Genomic DNA, 17,584 nt, shown 5'->3' on the forward strand with positions numbered 1-17,584 from the left:
ACACCACAGCAGTTGGCAACTCTACAAATAAGTCCTTCCCACCCCCGAAAGAGCTGGCTGGTAAAAACACAACATTGGATAAAATATATCAGTTGCTTGGGAACAGAGATATCTAAGAGAGATTTATTTGCAGATTGCTTTCTTCTCATTCTTCCCTTGACATCTTCAATAAAGTCCCTTTTATTCTCTTTTTTTTATGAATTCTTGAAGGAGATGAGGACAAGGGTACAACTGCTCTCTAAGTACTGACAAATGGTAGCAATAATTGTCTTTATCATCCTTCATAATAAGAAAAATAGTGCCTTTTCTTCCCCATGTGGATGCTAATGGAGCTGCCTTCCTCACGCAGAGTAGATTTCTTTTCACCTGCTTCATGGCAGAATATGGTTCAGGGCCGCCAGTTATGAGAGGCCATTTCTCCATCTGAATCCCACATGAGCAAGAAAGTTCTCTCTGTGGTAGTGACGTGTAAACTGAAGCCTAGAATAAGAAGCCAGAGGAGAGGGAGAGTGTGAGGAAGCAAGGGAAAAAATTCTAGGCAGAGAGAGCTGCAAATTCAAAGGCTCCAAGGTGGGGAAAAGGGCCAGTGAAACTGGAATGTATGAATGGGAAGAGAGTGGCCTGAGAGGAGGTGGGCAGAGATGAGCTATGCTAGCCCTTCTATACCGTTAGCCACCAAGAGAGGTTCATTGGCCTCAAGGAATCTGTCAGCGATTACAGTGTCAAATTTCCTGATGCTCAACATTGACTAAAGCTTGGTTGACAGATTCAATATTAATAAAGGATTGCCTTAAGGGTATGGAGTGCATGCTTGTCTCTAAAAATCTATCTGTGGGTTAAGTCAGATGAGCTGAGAGCTGAATTGCATTGCTGAAAGGTACTATGACATAATGCCACAAGGCCAGGTTAAGAACATATGGCAGCCAGTGTCCAAGATGACCCCCATGAGGCTCAACTTTATATATTTCCCCCTCACACTGAATCCGGCTGATCTGTATAACCACTGGGATATTAAGGAAATGACCGTGTGTGATTTCTAAGGCTTGGACATAAAAAACAATGTAGCTTCCATCTTTTTCTTTCTTGGATCATTCACCCTGGGGAGGTCAGTGGCCATGTGATAAGGACACTCAAGCAAACCTATGCAGAGGTTCACATGGGAAGGACTGAGGCCACCTGCTAAAAGCCAGCACCAACATACTGACCATGAGTGAGCTAACTTGAGGGGAATCCTCTGGTCTCAGTCCAGCCTTCAGATGACTGCCGCCCTGGCTGACATCTTTACTGCAGCCTCAGGAGATCCCTGAAGCCAGATCCACCTAACAAAGTTGCTCCCCACTTCCTGATCCACAGAAACTGTATGAGATAATAAATGTTTATTGTTGTTTTGAGCCAATAGGTTTTGGTATTTGGTTATGTGGCAATAGATTAAAGCAGACGTTAAAAGAAACAACCCTAATAAACTAGTTGCTACAATAAGAGTAACACTGTTTATTAAGGGTATTGTCTGTGAGTTTTGGCAAGTTACTTAACCTTCCCACCCCTCAGTTTCCTCATCATAGTCAAAGGGGACTAATTAATAGTGTCCATCTTTCAGACTGTCTGTAGCATTAACTCTAATAATAGATGTAGATATTTTAAAGAATAAAATGGAATCATAGAGACAGAGTAGAAACTCATTAAATGTCATCCATCTTTATTATTATTTGCTGTTATTGTTATGACTATTATTTTTTTAATTTTAATTTTAACCAAATCTGTTTCTCCTCCTGTTTTTTCCAAATCACTTAGTAACATAATGATCCAGACAGTCAAAATACCAGAAAAATGGACATTATCCTTGACTGATTTTATTCTTACTCTTTATCCAGTCAGTCATTATATTCTAATGATTATATATATTAAGTACTTTCGGACGATTTTCTTTTATTTTTACTCCCACTGCCTTAGTTCAGGCCTCCATCAACTCCTATCTGGACTATTCACTAGTTTCCTGCCTCTAATCTTATTCCCCCTAACCTGTTTTTCACACGGCAGCCCGTGACCTGTCTACAACACAAGCATGAGAAGCCCTTCCCTGGTGAAACTTCCACTGGCCCCGACAGCTACATAGAGTCCAGTCACCCTAGCATGACCAGCACGGCCCATCAGGATCTGGCTGTTGCCTGTCTCTCTTCTAATGAACACAGTGTAACCTAGTGTTAATTCCCTCATTTGTTGCCTTTGGTGCCTGTCTTTCAAAGTGCTGATTTTCCTCAGATGTTTGGTGGTTCTTGCTTTGTTTTACTTTTTTCTTTCCTGTTAATATTTGCTGTGTGGATCTAGGTTAAACATCTTATTTCCACGCCCAAATAAGACTCTCTGGTTACCTATCAGTGGGTTCAAGTTTTGATCACAGAAAACTATTTTTGATGATGGCAGGTGAGAGCTGGGTCATGTGGCAAAAGGAGCATTCACACTCTGACACTTCGGCATAAAAGACTCTGCACAAAAATAAATTATTAAAGAAAATACAGGTGCCTTTCCCACTCAGGCTAGGCACTCAGTCCTGGCCCAGCAACATCTGCATCCTTAAACATCTGCTGTCATGCTAACACTGTTCAAGCCCCAGAGAAACACCTTTCCTCATGTCCGTGACCTTGAAACAAAAAAAGGGCAATCCTGTCCAAATGTCCTGAATGTTTTTGAGTTGTGCCCTATCGATTTTAGAAATGGGTATTGTTTCAGCAGGGAGAATTTGAGAGGCAGAAACACTGAAGAAAGAGAAGATACAAATTAGTAATTGTGACAAATCCTTCCTCTCAAGATGAATGCAGTAGATTCTTGCATAATGAAGGATTATTCTCTAAGAGGCCTCAGCATCCATTTTCTTGCTTGCCTTTGTGAATCTGAATGTTCTCTTAAATTAGCTCAACATTTGAAACAATTGTACACGACAGGTGAATAAAATTTCCCAATATTAAATAATTCATATTACTCTTAAATTTGCATATACATGCATGTTTAGACATAATAGGCATGTCGCATGATGCTGATTCTTTCTATTGGCAACCAGATGGACCATGAAAACTAAATATGTGACTAGCTTTTAGTGTATTTTATTTTAAAACTAATAACATTAAATAAATCTAAAAAATTATATTTAAATTTCAGCTTTAAAAATAATTTGATTTAAAAATTCAATATTCATTAACTTTAATTTGTAGTTTGTCATTTAATTTTAATAATTTAAAACACTTTAGAAAAAAGTAACATTTGGGCTTCCCTGGTGGCACAGTGGTTAAGAATCTGTCTGCCAATGTAGGGGACAAGGGTTCGAGCCCTGGTCTGGGAAGATCCCACATGCCGCGGGGCAACTAACCCCGTGCGCCACAACTAGTGAGCCTGTGCTCTAGAACCCATTAGGCACAACTACTGAGCCCACGTGTCATAGCTACTGCAGCCCGTGCGCCTAGAGCCCGTGTTCCGCAGCAAGAGAAGCCACCGCAATGAGAAGCCCGCGTGGAACAACAAAGAGCAGCCCCCGGCTCACCACGACTAGGAGAAAGCCCGCGCACAGCAATGAGGACCCAACACAGCCAAAAATAAATTTAAAAAATAATTTAAAAAGAAGAAAAAAAAGAAAAAATAACATTTGAAACCTTATATAAAAATTAATTTTCATATTTACTTTAATTTACACATTTTGATTAAGATAATTGAAATTTTGTACATTTCAAATATAATTATATTTTATTTTTAACCCCTCAGATAATAACTGTCAATAGAACACAAATTATGTGAAAATATTGATTATAATCTAAAATGATCAAGAGAAAGAAATGTTATGGGATAAATACATAATCATTTATGAATTACAGATTTTTTTTACACATTTAAGCATGATTGGTCCATCAACTGAGTATCCAGACAGATGCAATACTATTAAAGTCAGACACCTTTGATATTTTGCAAAACCATGGCTTTGCATACTTTAAAAAGTTTTGTTATGAAGGAGTATTTGTCGTTTAGAAAGATAATACATACATAATATATATGCATGTATGTATGTATTTGTTTATATACAAAGAGAGAGAGAGAGACTGAGGGTGACTTGTGGTTTTGGAGACACCTTCCTCTTACCTGGTGCCTTCTACCTATCTTTTGAAATACAATTCTCTCTTTAGAGAGCCCTGCTCATGACCTTAATTTGGAATCTTTCACCCTCTATAGTCTTGGCCAAAGTCTAGAGTTACCTCTGGTGCCTTCTTGCTTTGCTCTCTGACCCAAATAGCCATGATAATTCTAACTCTAACCCTAACCCTTCCTTGCCATGCTTCGAGAAAAACATTCTCAGGCCTTTATTCTGGGAACAAACTTTGCTAGCACATAGGGAGGGGAGGGAGATCCAACAGATCCTGCTGTCCCAAGTCAGATCTTTCAGTAACTGTCATTATGATGTGCCCAGGCTCTTTTCTTTTTTTCTACTTATGGACAACAAACTTGGGGTTTCCCTAGGCAAATCCATTCTCACCCTTGAAATGTCACTGAAGTGACTTTCTTCTCTTTGTGTTTTGGCTACAGCTTCTCCATTTTGTTGCTTTGCTAATGTGATGCTATAAATGTTCTGTTTTCCAGGAATTCCTCAACTCTTTTATCTGCTGCCTACAGCCCTTCTACATTTCTAGTGTCATTATGAATTACTGTTTTTAAAATATCTTTCCTGACATTCCAATAGGTGTATGCACGGGATGGAAAATCATCGTGTTAGCGTATCATCTGAATCCCTAAACATGTCCTGACATTTTAAATCTCATTGCCTGTACTGGTGAGCTTTGGTGATGCCAAAATGCCTGAGTCCCTTCTCGTACACTGCTGTGTCATGCTTCTGTGCCTTTAGTCCTCTTGTTTTTCTTTCTCACTCAAATACTCTTCCTGCCTTTCTTCCCCTGGTGAACTCCTACATATCCTTCCAAACTCAACCCAAGCATTCTTTCTCCAGAAAAGAACTAACCAGGTAGATAAATAAATAAATAAAATAAGATTTCTGAGACACCCTAGCTTGGGTTAAGCGCCCCCCTTCTCTAACATCTGTCTACAGTCTATCTCTGAGGTTGCCGGATAAAATATCTGGGAAACACTTACACTAAAATGTGTTCATTGTTTATCTGAAATTCAAATTTCACCAGGCATTCCTGCTTTTGTTTTTGTTTTCTAAATCTGGTAACACAAAGTATCTCCTCACTTACTATACCCTGTAGACTTTATCTGCTTACGTGTGTACCTCTCTCCCCTGGGTACTGGAGGTTCCATGCAGGAAGGGACTTTTTTTTTGGTGGGGAGTTGTGCAGTGGTGGGATGAGAACCATACCTTTTTTTTTTTTTTTTAATCTCTATATCCCTAGTGGCTGACAAACTGTCTGACATACTAGGTTATTATATTAGTTAAGATCTTCTGGTTGCAAGTAGTACAAACAAACTGAAGCCCAATTAAGCAATGAAGAATTTATTACAAGGAGAATTTCAGGGCCAGAGTGCTGCTGGCTTCAGGAAGCATATGGAACTCACTGCTCTCTGTCTCTTATCTTCGTTTCTCTTAATGCTTGGAGTTCCTTTTTCTTTAATTGCCATGGCTTCCTCTGCTACTCAATTCATGTAGAAGATGGCTACAACACTTCTGAGTGGTTACATCTCTTCCATTCAAGAAACAGACATGAATTCCTCTTAACCCCAATTCCAATTCCTGGAGAAGAGACTGCATTCAGCCAGCTGAGTCTAGGAAATGAGGGGTCACGTACTAATAGTCACAGGACCCACCTGTGACTCTATGGTTTGATACTGGAGGAAGCACAGACACGATTTCTACTACACAGATGCTACGTTAGTCGAGTTCTCCAGAAAACAGAACCCATAGGATGTGTATATGTATATATATGCACAGACCACTCTTTTATAAAAGTCATCGTAGGATCTGATTCCCACATCCCGTCCATTCCGGCCTTCCTGTTTACAGTTTCAAAAGAAACTCAGCACTTATCATCAACCTCTTACCACTCACAGCATAATGAAAGCCAAGTGCTCAACACTGCAAATGTGTTGTGAAAACACCTCCAGGCATTTTTTTTTAACCAGCTTAAACTACTCTCCTCCAATCATTTTAAAATGTAGACTGTCTCAGATCTACAAATATGTTGATTTCTAGAAGAAGCCCTTTGTTTAGTGGTGCTAAAGCTAAAAAGTGAGGTAAAGTAAGAGAGCTGCTGAGATCGAGAACCAAGAGAAGGGAATTATAGCTGAATCTGTTCAATAACCATGGCTGGTGTTATAATTTTCCTGAACCATCTGGAAAGTCTCCTTAATTACACCACTATATAATTAAGTTTGGGAGGTTACACTGAAAGTACTATATTTTTGATAACTGAAGCAACAGGAACTTTATTATGTCCTTAATGCTAAGAGTTGAGGCTTTCTTTCTTTTTAAAATTTTTTGAGGTGGACCATTTTTTTTAAGTCTTTATTGAATCTGTTACAATATTGCTTCTGTTTTATGGTTTTTTTTTTTTTTTTTTTTGGCTGCAAAGCATGTGGGACCTTAGCTCCCCAACCAGGGATCGAACCTTCACCCCCCTGCACTGGAAGTTGAAGTCTTAACCACTGGACCGCCAGGGAAGTACCAAGAGTTGAGGCTTTCTATGTGATGTTCATTCAGTATCCCTCAAGCAGTCCTGAGCATGGCAGCTCTCAGTGGTACAGACCACTTCGAAGAGGGAAGAGGCCAGAGTGGTCTCCATTTCCTTTTCTATTGTCATGTCGCCTTCTTGCCCTGGTAAGACAACAGTCATCCTAAGACAAAACCTTTTTTTTTTTTTTTGCGGTACGCGGGCCTCTCCCTATTGTGGCCTCTCCCGTTGCGGAGCACAGGCTCCGGACGCGCAGGCTCAGCGGCCATGGCTCACGGGCCCAGCCGCTCCGCGGCATGTGGGATCTTCCCGGACCGGGGCACGAACCCGTGTCCCCTGCATCGGCAGGCGGACTCCCAACCACTGCGCCACCAGGGAACCCCAAAACAAAAGCTTTCATAAATGACATAGCGTTAGTACTATCTATTTCAGTTATGTCAAATAATCGCCAAAAGAAATATAAGAAGACAAAACTGGTGATTTCACTAGGAAGAGAATACCTTTTGTAATTTTTTGAAGCTAAGCAGCTGGGGCAGTGGAGGAGCCTGGCGAGTCTGGGTTTCAAGCCAGAGCTGGGCTTTCCCCATCCTTGTTCCCAGACCGTGGGGCGCTGCAAAGGGCGGGGAGTCAGCTCAGCGGAAACCTGGATTTCACTTAAGAGCCGCGGGGTTGAGAAAGGGCGACCGGAAATGATCTTCTGATAACCGGAAGCGAGGCCTGGAGGGGAGCAGGAGAACGGACCTGGGAGGGAGGGGCTTCCAGCAGAAGGGGGCAGGGAAAGGTGCGAAAGCGGCCTGGGAGCGCCGGGTAGGCGGCGGGTCACTGCTCTGGTCTGTTTGGAAAGCAGCGAGTGACCACCACGAGCTCAAGCGGGGGAGCCCAGCGAGTGGGAAATGCAGGGAGCCCGGAGGGCCTCCGGGCGGTCGGGAAGACGTAAGCCAAAGGGACCTCGCGCGGCTGCGGAGAACTGGGGAGACGGCTTTTTGAAGTTAGGGCAGCCAAGAGCAAGGAGCCAAGGGTGCAGGCAGTGAGGGTCGGCCTTGGGGGTGGCTGCCTGGTGGGTACTGCGTGGGAGATCTTGGTTTATAGTTTTCTAATCTTGACCCCATTGGGTAGAATCACAGTACTTGCCTTTGTACAAGAAACGGTGTCTCGGGGCTTCCCTGGTGGCGCAGTGGTTGAGAGTCCGCCTGCCGATGCAGGGGACGCGGGTTCGTGCCCCGGTCCGGGAAGATCCCACATGCCGCGGAGCAGCTGGGCCCGTGAGCCATGGCCGCTGAGCCTGCGCGTCCGGAGCCTGTTCTCCGCAACGGGAGAGGCCACAACAGTGAGAGGCCCGCGTACCGCAAAAAAAAAAAAAAAAAAAAAAGGAAACGGTGTCTCCGGGGTATGGAAGGAGCCAGGATGGCCTGGGCTCTGCAGCTGCCTCTGGTGGATGAGGTGACTGAATACGGCCAGTGCAGGGCTTTGATGCTCTTCTGTCCTGGGTCCATCAGTAGCTGGGTGCTGGTACGTATAGCATGAGGTGAGTGAGATTGTACCAGGCCCTGTGCTTTCTGAATAATAAAGGCAGGAATAAGCGGGGGCGAGGGTTGGGGTGGAATAGAGTTAAAGAAGCTGTTTTGTCTGCGGTTAGGGAAAAGGAATTGTTTCTTTTGTTGTTTTGAGCAGTGAGTATTGTGGGAGAAATGGAAAAAGAGATAGTAGGCAGTGTCAAGAAGAATGGCCCTTGATTAGCAACCAGATGAATGTTGAGAGGGTGTTGTGCATTGTGGCTGACTTGGAGACTTGGTGTGTGTGTTACGTGTGGATTGGTTGCACTGGACTCGTGTGTGTAAGAGGCCACATTGAACATGTGAGAGATGGCTAGGGAATTGGGGCTTAATGATGAATATTGGTTGACTGCTTGGGAGGAAACGTGAGACCTTAGTGAAGAAATCCACACACCTGTACCTTAACCTGCTTTAAGGCTTTACTCAATTTTAGTAGGGTTTCTGATTTTTGAAACATAACCACTGAGATGAAAAAGTCAAAAATAACTTTTGGTTTCTTCCAGACCTTCATGTATCAAGCCAAATGTTGATAATAAATAAAAATGTTTTGAAAGCAAAAAAAACAAAACTAAACTAAACAAAGGATGAAAAGAGTATGTATAGATTATGTAGCATTTCCCCCAAAGTACAATAAATGGGAAAAAAAAAGAGGAGAGGCCCAAAGAAGATTGTAAACTGAGTTGAATGGTTATTTCCAGAAAATAATGAATACAATATTGTTTGATTGTCTCTGCTCTTGCATTTATGCATGCTGTGATAGCCAGAATTGGAATAGTAAGGTCTAAGATGCCAAATACAAGCCCTAGGTGGCAGGATGGGATTTGGGCTTAGGGGTAGGAGGTCAGTGCTGGGCAGGTGCATCGAAGTCAGGTTCACACTGGTTGTGATGGCCTGACAAACAGCGGGCCCGAGGGAGGAAAGAAGTAAGAGAAAGCCAAGATTATACGATATAAGCTGTGGAATTTGGAGGTGAGAAAGGCAAGAAAGAATAAATCAGCAAGAATGGCTCAGAAGGCCTTTCTTACTCTGGTTTTTTGCCTACTATTTTCATGAAATTACTATGAATGGGGCAGGGCATACAACACGGTATCAGTGGTGCTTCCTGCCGCTCAGCTCTGCCTGCTCTCACCGGCCTCTACCCTGTTGGCACCTATCCGCAAGCAAGTTGTGCCTGGGGCCTTTGAAAAGGTAACTGAACTCAGCTGGACAAGTGGCCTGGAGGAAAAGCAGTTTTTATCAAGGGCAGTTCCCGGCACTCTGCACACATCAGCACTTCAAAGAAGGGCTAAGCAAAGCACGCCATACTCCTGCTGAGGTAAAACTCTAGTTTTTTCTGTCTCCTTGCTTCTCTTCTAAATATTCTGTTTCTGATTTAACTCTTTGGTTTTTTTTTTTTTCTTTTTTTTTTTTTTGCGGTACGCGGGCCTCTCACCGCTGTGGCCTCTCCCATTGCGGAGCACAGGCTCCGGACGCGCAGGCTCAGCGGCCATGGCTCACGGGCCCAGCCGCTCCGTGGCATGTGGGATCCTCCCGGACTGGGGCACGAATCCGTGTTCCCTGCATCGGCAGGCGGACTCTCAACCACTGCGCCACCAGGGAAGCCCTTGGCTTTTTAAAAAAATCATGAATTTTAAAGCTTTGCCTTTCTCTTAATTCTGCCCAATTCCCTATTTTTATCTATCTGTCAGAAGGCTTTATTGCAGTGCACAGCACAGAAAAAAAAAGATGAACTCAATCTGTGGTGTGTCAGCTATATATCAGGTAATGATCTATCACATTTGGTACTCTAAAGACCAGTTGGTTGTCACGGTTGCCAATCCCTTACCTTTATCCTTCTGACATTTTGAGGTCCAGCCTCAAAATTAAAAAAACAATTGTGTAATAATTTTACGTACAAAAATATGTGCATGGACTTCCCTGGTGGCGCAGTGGTTAAGAGTCCGCCAGCCAATGCAGGGGACACGGGTTCAAGCCCTGGTCCGGGAAGATCCCACATGCCACGGAGCAACTAAGCTTGTGCACCACAACTACTGAGCCTTCGCTCTGGAGCCTGTGAGCCACAACTATTGAGCCCGTGTGCCACAACTACTGAAGCTCACGTGCCTAGAGCCTGTGCTCTGCAACAAGAGAAGCCACTGCTCTGAGAAGCCCACGCACCACAATAAAGAGTAGCCCCCACTCACCGCAACTAGAGAAAGCCCATGTGCAGCAATGAGGACCCGATGCAGCCAATAAATAAATAAATTCATTAAAAAAAATTATGTGCAGCATGAATGTAAGTTTTGATGCTTAATAATAAAATGAGTACCTGTGAAGTCACTACATAATTTTAAGAATAAGGCATCAGTACCATTATATCAAACTGTGTCCAAGTTATCAATATTGTTTTCACAGATCATGCTTTTGGTGTTGTATCTCAAAGTCATCACCAAACCAAAGGGGTTTGCTTTTTTTGGCACTAATGCAAATGGTGTTGCTCTGTCTGAAATTAATATAGCGACTCCATTTTGTTTTGGTTAGTATTTGCATGGTATATCTTTCTCCATTCCTTTACTTTTAATCTAGCTGTCTTTATATTTAAAGTGAATTTCTTATAAATAACACAGTTGGCTCCTGTTTTTTATTTCACTCTGACAGTTTCTGCTTTCAACTGGTGTATTATTTTTTTAAATAAATTTTATTTATTTAGTTATTTATTTTTGGCTACATTGGGTCTTTGTTGCTGCATGCGGGCTTTCTCTAGTTGTGGCGAGCGGGGGCTACTCTTCCTTGCAGTGCACAGGCTTCTCATTGTGGCTTCTCTTGTTGTGGAGCACGGGCTCTAGGTGCGTGGGCTTCAGTAGTTGTGGCACTCAGGCTCAGTAGTTGTGGCTTGTGGGCTCTAGAGTGCAGGCTCAGTAGTTGTGGTGCACGGGCTTAGTTGCTCCGCAGCATGTGGGATCTTCCCGGACCAGGGCTCGAACCTGTGTCCCCTGCACTGGCAGGCAGACTCTTAACCATGGCGCCACCAGGGAAGTCCCTCAACTGGTGTATTTACACCACTGATATTTAAAGTGATATTGAAAATAGTTGGATCAATATCTACCGTATTTGTTACTGTTGTCTGTTTGTTGCCCCCCCCTTTTTGTCTTCCACTTTTTTTCTCTCTTCTCTGGTTTTAAGTGAGTATTCTGTAAGATTCTATGTTTCTCCTCTCATCATATCAATTATACTTCTTTATAAAAAATTTTTAGTTGTTGCCATAGAATTTGCAGTGATCTAAGTCCATTTTCAAATAGCACTGTTCTGCTTTACATGTAGTATAGGTATCTCCAGTATCTCAGTTCCTCTCTTCCATGCCTTATAACATTTCTGTCATTCATTTCACTTATCCATAAGCTATGATTATCTAACATATTGTTGCCATTGTTAGTTTGAACAAACTATTATCTGTTAGCTCAATTATGCGTAAGAAAAATAAAATACTTTATTTGGAAGTTGCCTTCCAACTCAAATTCTGTGATTCTGTGGTCATTACTAGTTGACATGGCTTTGTCTGAGTTGAAAAAAACTAGGCCTTGATTAATGTTTTTGCTTTGTTTATCTGAATTCCCTGGTTAAATTAAATTTAAAAATGGTTCTAATGCCCATGTTTCTGTATTCCTGACTTGGGTGCAGTCAGCCACTGAAATTGATGTAGGAAAGAGAAACTACATGCATCCTCCCTTTCCCCTAGGTACTAACTCTGTCTTTTCTATTATATGGTATATACTCAAGTCCTAAAACAGCCCAACAGAAGCCCTACATGCAGGAGTTTCCAGTGTTGTTTCTAAAGCACATGATGACATAGGACTTTGTCCCTTCTGTTTGCCACAGCACTTCCCAGATCCCCCAGCATAAGGAACTCCAGAACTTTTTGACAGTACTCTTCACACAACAAAGCATCGTAGCAATTTCTAGTGTTATAAACATTCCAGAGTATTTTAAGAAATTGTCCTGTTTGTCTTTCAGTCTTCAAGTCCCAGATTTAAGGGCACAATGAAAACCTTGCTCTTTGCATTCTGTGGATAACAGCAACTTCCTGCTATTAATGGTATTTCTTTTTAAAAAAATATTTATTTTTTTAAATTAATTAATTAATTTTTGGCTGCGTTGGGTCTTCGTTGCTGCGCAGGCTTTCTCTAGTTGTGGCGAGCAGGGCCTACTACAACCCGGATACCATGAAGGAAAATGACGAGATTAAATGGTAGGTCATGCCTTGGGATAAGAATGAGAATTCCTGCCCTGGCTACTTAGAATTAATCAGCTAGGAGTCAATCAGAAGTTAACAGAAATACCATCGCAATGAGAAGCCGGCGCACCGCAATGGTATTTCTCTTAACTTCTGATTGACTCCTAGCTGATTAATTCTAAGTAGCCAGGGCAGGGATTCTCCTTCATATCCCAAGGCATGACATACCATTTAATCTCGTCATTTTCCTTCATGGTATCCGGGTTGTACTCGAGATTGGATTGAGGCTCCCCAGCTCCCTAGATCCTAGAAAATGAATCCATTGGCTTATTCACGTTTGAGTTGTGCCTACCTGGGCAGTCTTCTGCAAAAGCCCTCCTGCATCCAGATGCACAGGTCTCTAATCACCCTGGATCAGAAGCTTTCCTGCTTTGTAAAGCTCTCCAGCAGAAAGTCTACATCTTCATTTCCATTTCTGCCTCTAACCATCTATCCTTCCAAGTCTTCCAAATATGGCTTTGGAAGGAAAAATCACTTAAGACCTGGCCCTCAGAACTTACTTCTCCTAGCTAAAACTCGTTCCTCTCCCCACTAGACTATAAGCTTCCTCTTGCTAATAGGATCTATGTCTTTTTCCATTTGGACTCCAGCACCTACAACAGTGTCTGGCATATAGTAATCACTTTATGCTCATTCAAAGAGTGACCGAATGAATAAATGAATAACTATTGATATTTCTCTTAATGGACATTAAATGAGTGAATACAATTAACTTTTTAATAATGGTTTTATTTTCTATCTCAATTTACAGACTGATTCCTAAATTCTCTCCAGAGTAGAGTGAGCCCATTTTAAAACAATACTCAGGTAAGGTTCTGAATTATAAACTGTTTACACATCCTAGTCATATATTCACCTTTTGAAAAGATGCAGCTTTACACAATTGATTCAAATTCATCTTGTCTACATTTTTCAACTGTGTGTGGACAATTCTTGTTTTATTTGCTAGCTCCTACCACCCCCACCACCCCCCACCTTCAGTAGTCTACCTGGAAGAAGGGATCCATTTTTGTATCACTTTGTTCAACTTTCATCACTGGCTTGACTATAGAATACCTGCTGCCCAAAGGTGCACACCCCTGGATTTGACAGCGGCTATGCTCGATGACAGAAATCAGGTGCCCCAACTCTGGGAAAACAGGACTCCAGGCAGAACTAAAAATAAAATGCAAAAATGCGAAAAAAAAAAAAAAAGTCCAGTCTAAGGTACAAAATGAGGTGAGAAAGCCTTTGAGCTCATTATATCACTGTGTTGCCTTTTAATTAACATTCTTAAACCTCAGACTCATCTGCTAAATACAAATAATTCATTTAGATATGTATTAGGTGCTTATTATGTGCCAGGCACTATTTTGGGAACTGGGGACACAATAGTGAGTAATACAAAGTACCTCTCCTCATTGAGCTCACATTGTAGGAGCGATAACATATATAGGATCAGCTAGTGATGTGTGCTGTGAAAAACCACAGAGCACTCGTATGAAGCACTTAAAATAGTACCTGGCATTCCAATAGCCAAAAAGTGGAAACAACCCAAATGTCTATCAGCTGATGGACAGACAAGGGAAATGTGGTATATCCATGCAATGGGATATTATTCAGGCATAAAAAGGAAGGAGGTACTGATACGTGCCTCCACATGAATGAACCTTAAGGACATAATGCTAAGTGAAAAAAAGCAGACACGAAAGGTCACATATTGTATGATTCCATTTATAGGAAATAACCAAAATAGGCAAATCCATAGGGACAGAAAACGGATTAGTGGTTGTCAGGGGCTGGGACGAGAAGAGGATGGAGGGTGACTGCATAATGGGTGTGCGGTTTCCTTTTTGGATGATGAAAATGTTCTGGAACCAGAGTGGTGATCATTGCACAGCACGGTGCATGTATTAAATGTCACTAATGGTAAATTTTATGCTATGTGTATTTTACCATATTAAAAAAAAATAGTACCTGGCATAGTATAAGCATTCAATAAAACATATTTTCTATTTCAAAAATATCTTCAAACAGGAAATTAGCTAGGTAAATAAATGATTGAATAAAATTTTAATCACTGGAATGCTATGCGGCCTTTGAAGGAAGTGAACATGATCTCTAAGTACAAACATGGAAAGATGTCCAAGGTGCTATTTAGTGGAAAAAAATAAAAGCTAAACATCAACATATATGTATTAAGTACGATTTATGTTAAAAATTGTATGCTTACACACATGTGTTTATATATGCCTAGAAAACACCTAGACCAGAAGGATACACACAGGAAAAATGAAAATAGTGGTTACCTCTGGGGTGAATAGACGGGGGCGGGGGGGTGCGGCAGGGAATGTTTCTTTTTTGTACATTAACTCCTGTGTATTGATTGTGTGTCTGTGTGTATATGATACACATTTTGAAGTTTTTACACGACGAGCTCTGAGTTAGGAGTGACGTGGCAGTCAAAAAAATCCGAAGTTGTTCATAGGTGGCATTATAAGAAATACAGAATCTAGAACGAGGAAGGTAATTACCAATCTTGAGAAATAGAATACTCCTTATGTGGAATAAAACTTGCCTTGTCACTTTCTCAGTGTAAAAATCCTTCTCCATACCTGGTAGTGGTTTCTGCCAAGTGATCAGAGACATGGCAAGTTCTTCTGCTTCCCAGAGCGGCAAGCATACCACAGGTGCTCAAACAATTTTTGCTTCATGTTCCCCAAATCCCAACTAAATGGTAAGACATACGAAGCTTGGAGTTTTTGTTCAAACAACGTTCCCCTTAACTTGCTAAGCATGTCTTTAAAAATAAAATTAATGTAGGAGCATAAGACAGTAGTAAGAAAATCCATCCACCTGTCTAAACTCTTAAAAAAAAATCATTTTATTGATCCTTTACCATACAAAATTTATTCAAATTACACCCATTTGAAGTGGTAAGATCACAGCTAGAGAACAGGTTACCCTGTAACAAATCTATTTACAAAATCCATCATAAAAGCTTTTTTTTTTTTTTTTTTTTTTACATTATATTACATATTTTCTTTTTTTAACTAGCATACAACACAAAGCTAAACTGATTAGTAGTTTGCCTGCTCCCAATTTTGGGAGAAATACTTCCTTTTGACAAAATCACGTACCCCATAGGAAAAGAAATTCCCACAATCTGACAATTGCCACCCGACTCACTCTGCAAGGCATCTTCCTTCAAATCCCTCCTCTTGTACACACGAGTTGTCATGCACACGCTGAGTTCTTACTTTCTTTTTCCTGAAAGCTAAAGCTTTAAATACTGCAATTGTATTTACAGATCTACACTTACAACAAAAATGAACACAAGAACACAACAACAACAAAAACAAAAACAAAATAACACTCTTAAAAAATTACAAACCAGCTAGAAAATATTCTGGCAGTGTTTACAAATTAATTTCTATTTTTGTACAAAATTGCTAGATAATGAAAATATGAGTAGGCTGCGTATCAACTTAAATAAAACGATTGCTACGCACAAATCTGTACATATAAACACACACCTAACACTGTTTGACAGCTCATGTGTTGCTCTTTATACAGTTTACTTTCTAAGGCTCACGCAGTCATAATACGCACACTTGTAACTTTTAGCCATTTCATGTGTGAGCTTTAATAGCAGCAACTCAATGGTACCAGGAAACCTGCATACTCAGTACTTAAAGTAACACAAATACTGTAGTACTAACCCACTTTGTGTGCCAGATACTATGCAAAAAATAAAATGACTAATAATGCAAACAGAATACAGTATGGACGTCTAATTAATGTACACCAGTTAAGCCCATTAACTGGGAAAACATTATGCATGAAGGAACTTGTAAGACTTATTAGGATTCCTTTCATTTTTAAAACAATAAATACGGCATCACGTTACGAAAAGGTTTAACGAGAAATTCAACCAAACGCACAAACACCTAGTCAGGTGAGCTCAGTCTTTAGACTTTGGGAAAAAATCAGCTTTTGTGCAGCTGGCAAAGAGAATTACTTACACAAAGCTGGAAGCAGAGGCAGCTAACCAGATGAGATAAATATGGGAAATGGGGAAAAGCTTGGCATAAATGGTTTCCCATACAGGAAAACACCCCACAGTGCATTTCCAGTAGGCACTTGACACAAAGCTCCCCCTTCCCCCCCGCAATGCTTCATCTCGGACCAAGTCCAGTGTGTGTATGAGGGGAACGGGGGTGGGGCTGGAGGCCGAAGAAAAGGGAGGATGATCTGCACCTTTGTTTTTCTTCTCAAACATACACCCACGCATACCTACACAAATAGTTTAAAGTGCTGGTGTCATTGTTTTGACCCGACCACCACTTTGCATATTGTGGAAATCTACCTAGACTAACCCGGCTAGGGCTTTCACGGTTTTGTTTTGTGTTTTTCCTAGAGGGATATATTTGCCATTCAATTAACACGTGAATCGAGTGCCTACTATGTGCCTGCCGCTGTGCTGGGCACATAGCATTTCAATTTAACTGTTCTTTGTGTTGAGGTTTGTTTTTTAGATGACTCCCTCATTCCCACAGTCTTTAGCATCCAAGGAATGGATGTGAGGTACTCTGTCACATTCCCAGCAGGAGAGGGCCATCTCCCCCTGGCCAATGGGAAAGCCATTCTTGGACAGAACTGGTAGGATTTGCAGCTGTCACGAAGCCTCCAACTTGGGACACCATTCCTGAAGAGTTAAGGGGAAGATGCCCTGGCATCCTGTCCTGCTTTTTCTACATCCCTGACTTCCCTTGGTCCAGCTCACTCATAGTGGAAGGGGAATGGGAGCTCCCTGTTCTCACCAGTGGAAGTAAATGCCACTGATAGAACGCTACTCACAACGGGGGATGTCTTTCTCCCCAGAGGCCTCTCCATCTGACCCCATCCTGAGAAGTGGTCTCCCTGAGTGCAGTATAAGAGAGCCCTTTCCCCGGTCACGGGGGCCCGGGAAGCCCAAGGACGGAGGGATACACACCTGCTGCTCCTTGGGGCTGCTATGTCATCTGACCTGGTTCTCCTTCCAGATGGGCCGCCCCTGTCAGCGAGCTCCCCTGGCTCCAAGCGCCCCCTCCTGGGAAAGGAAGCAAGATGGGGCAAAGCTT

Source organism: Hyperoodon ampullatus (genome assembly GCF_949752795.1).
Source record: "Hyperoodon ampullatus genome assembly, chromosome: 10".
Classification (NCBI taxonomy): Eukaryota; Metazoa; Chordata; class Mammalia; order Artiodactyla; family Ziphiidae; genus Hyperoodon; species Hyperoodon ampullatus.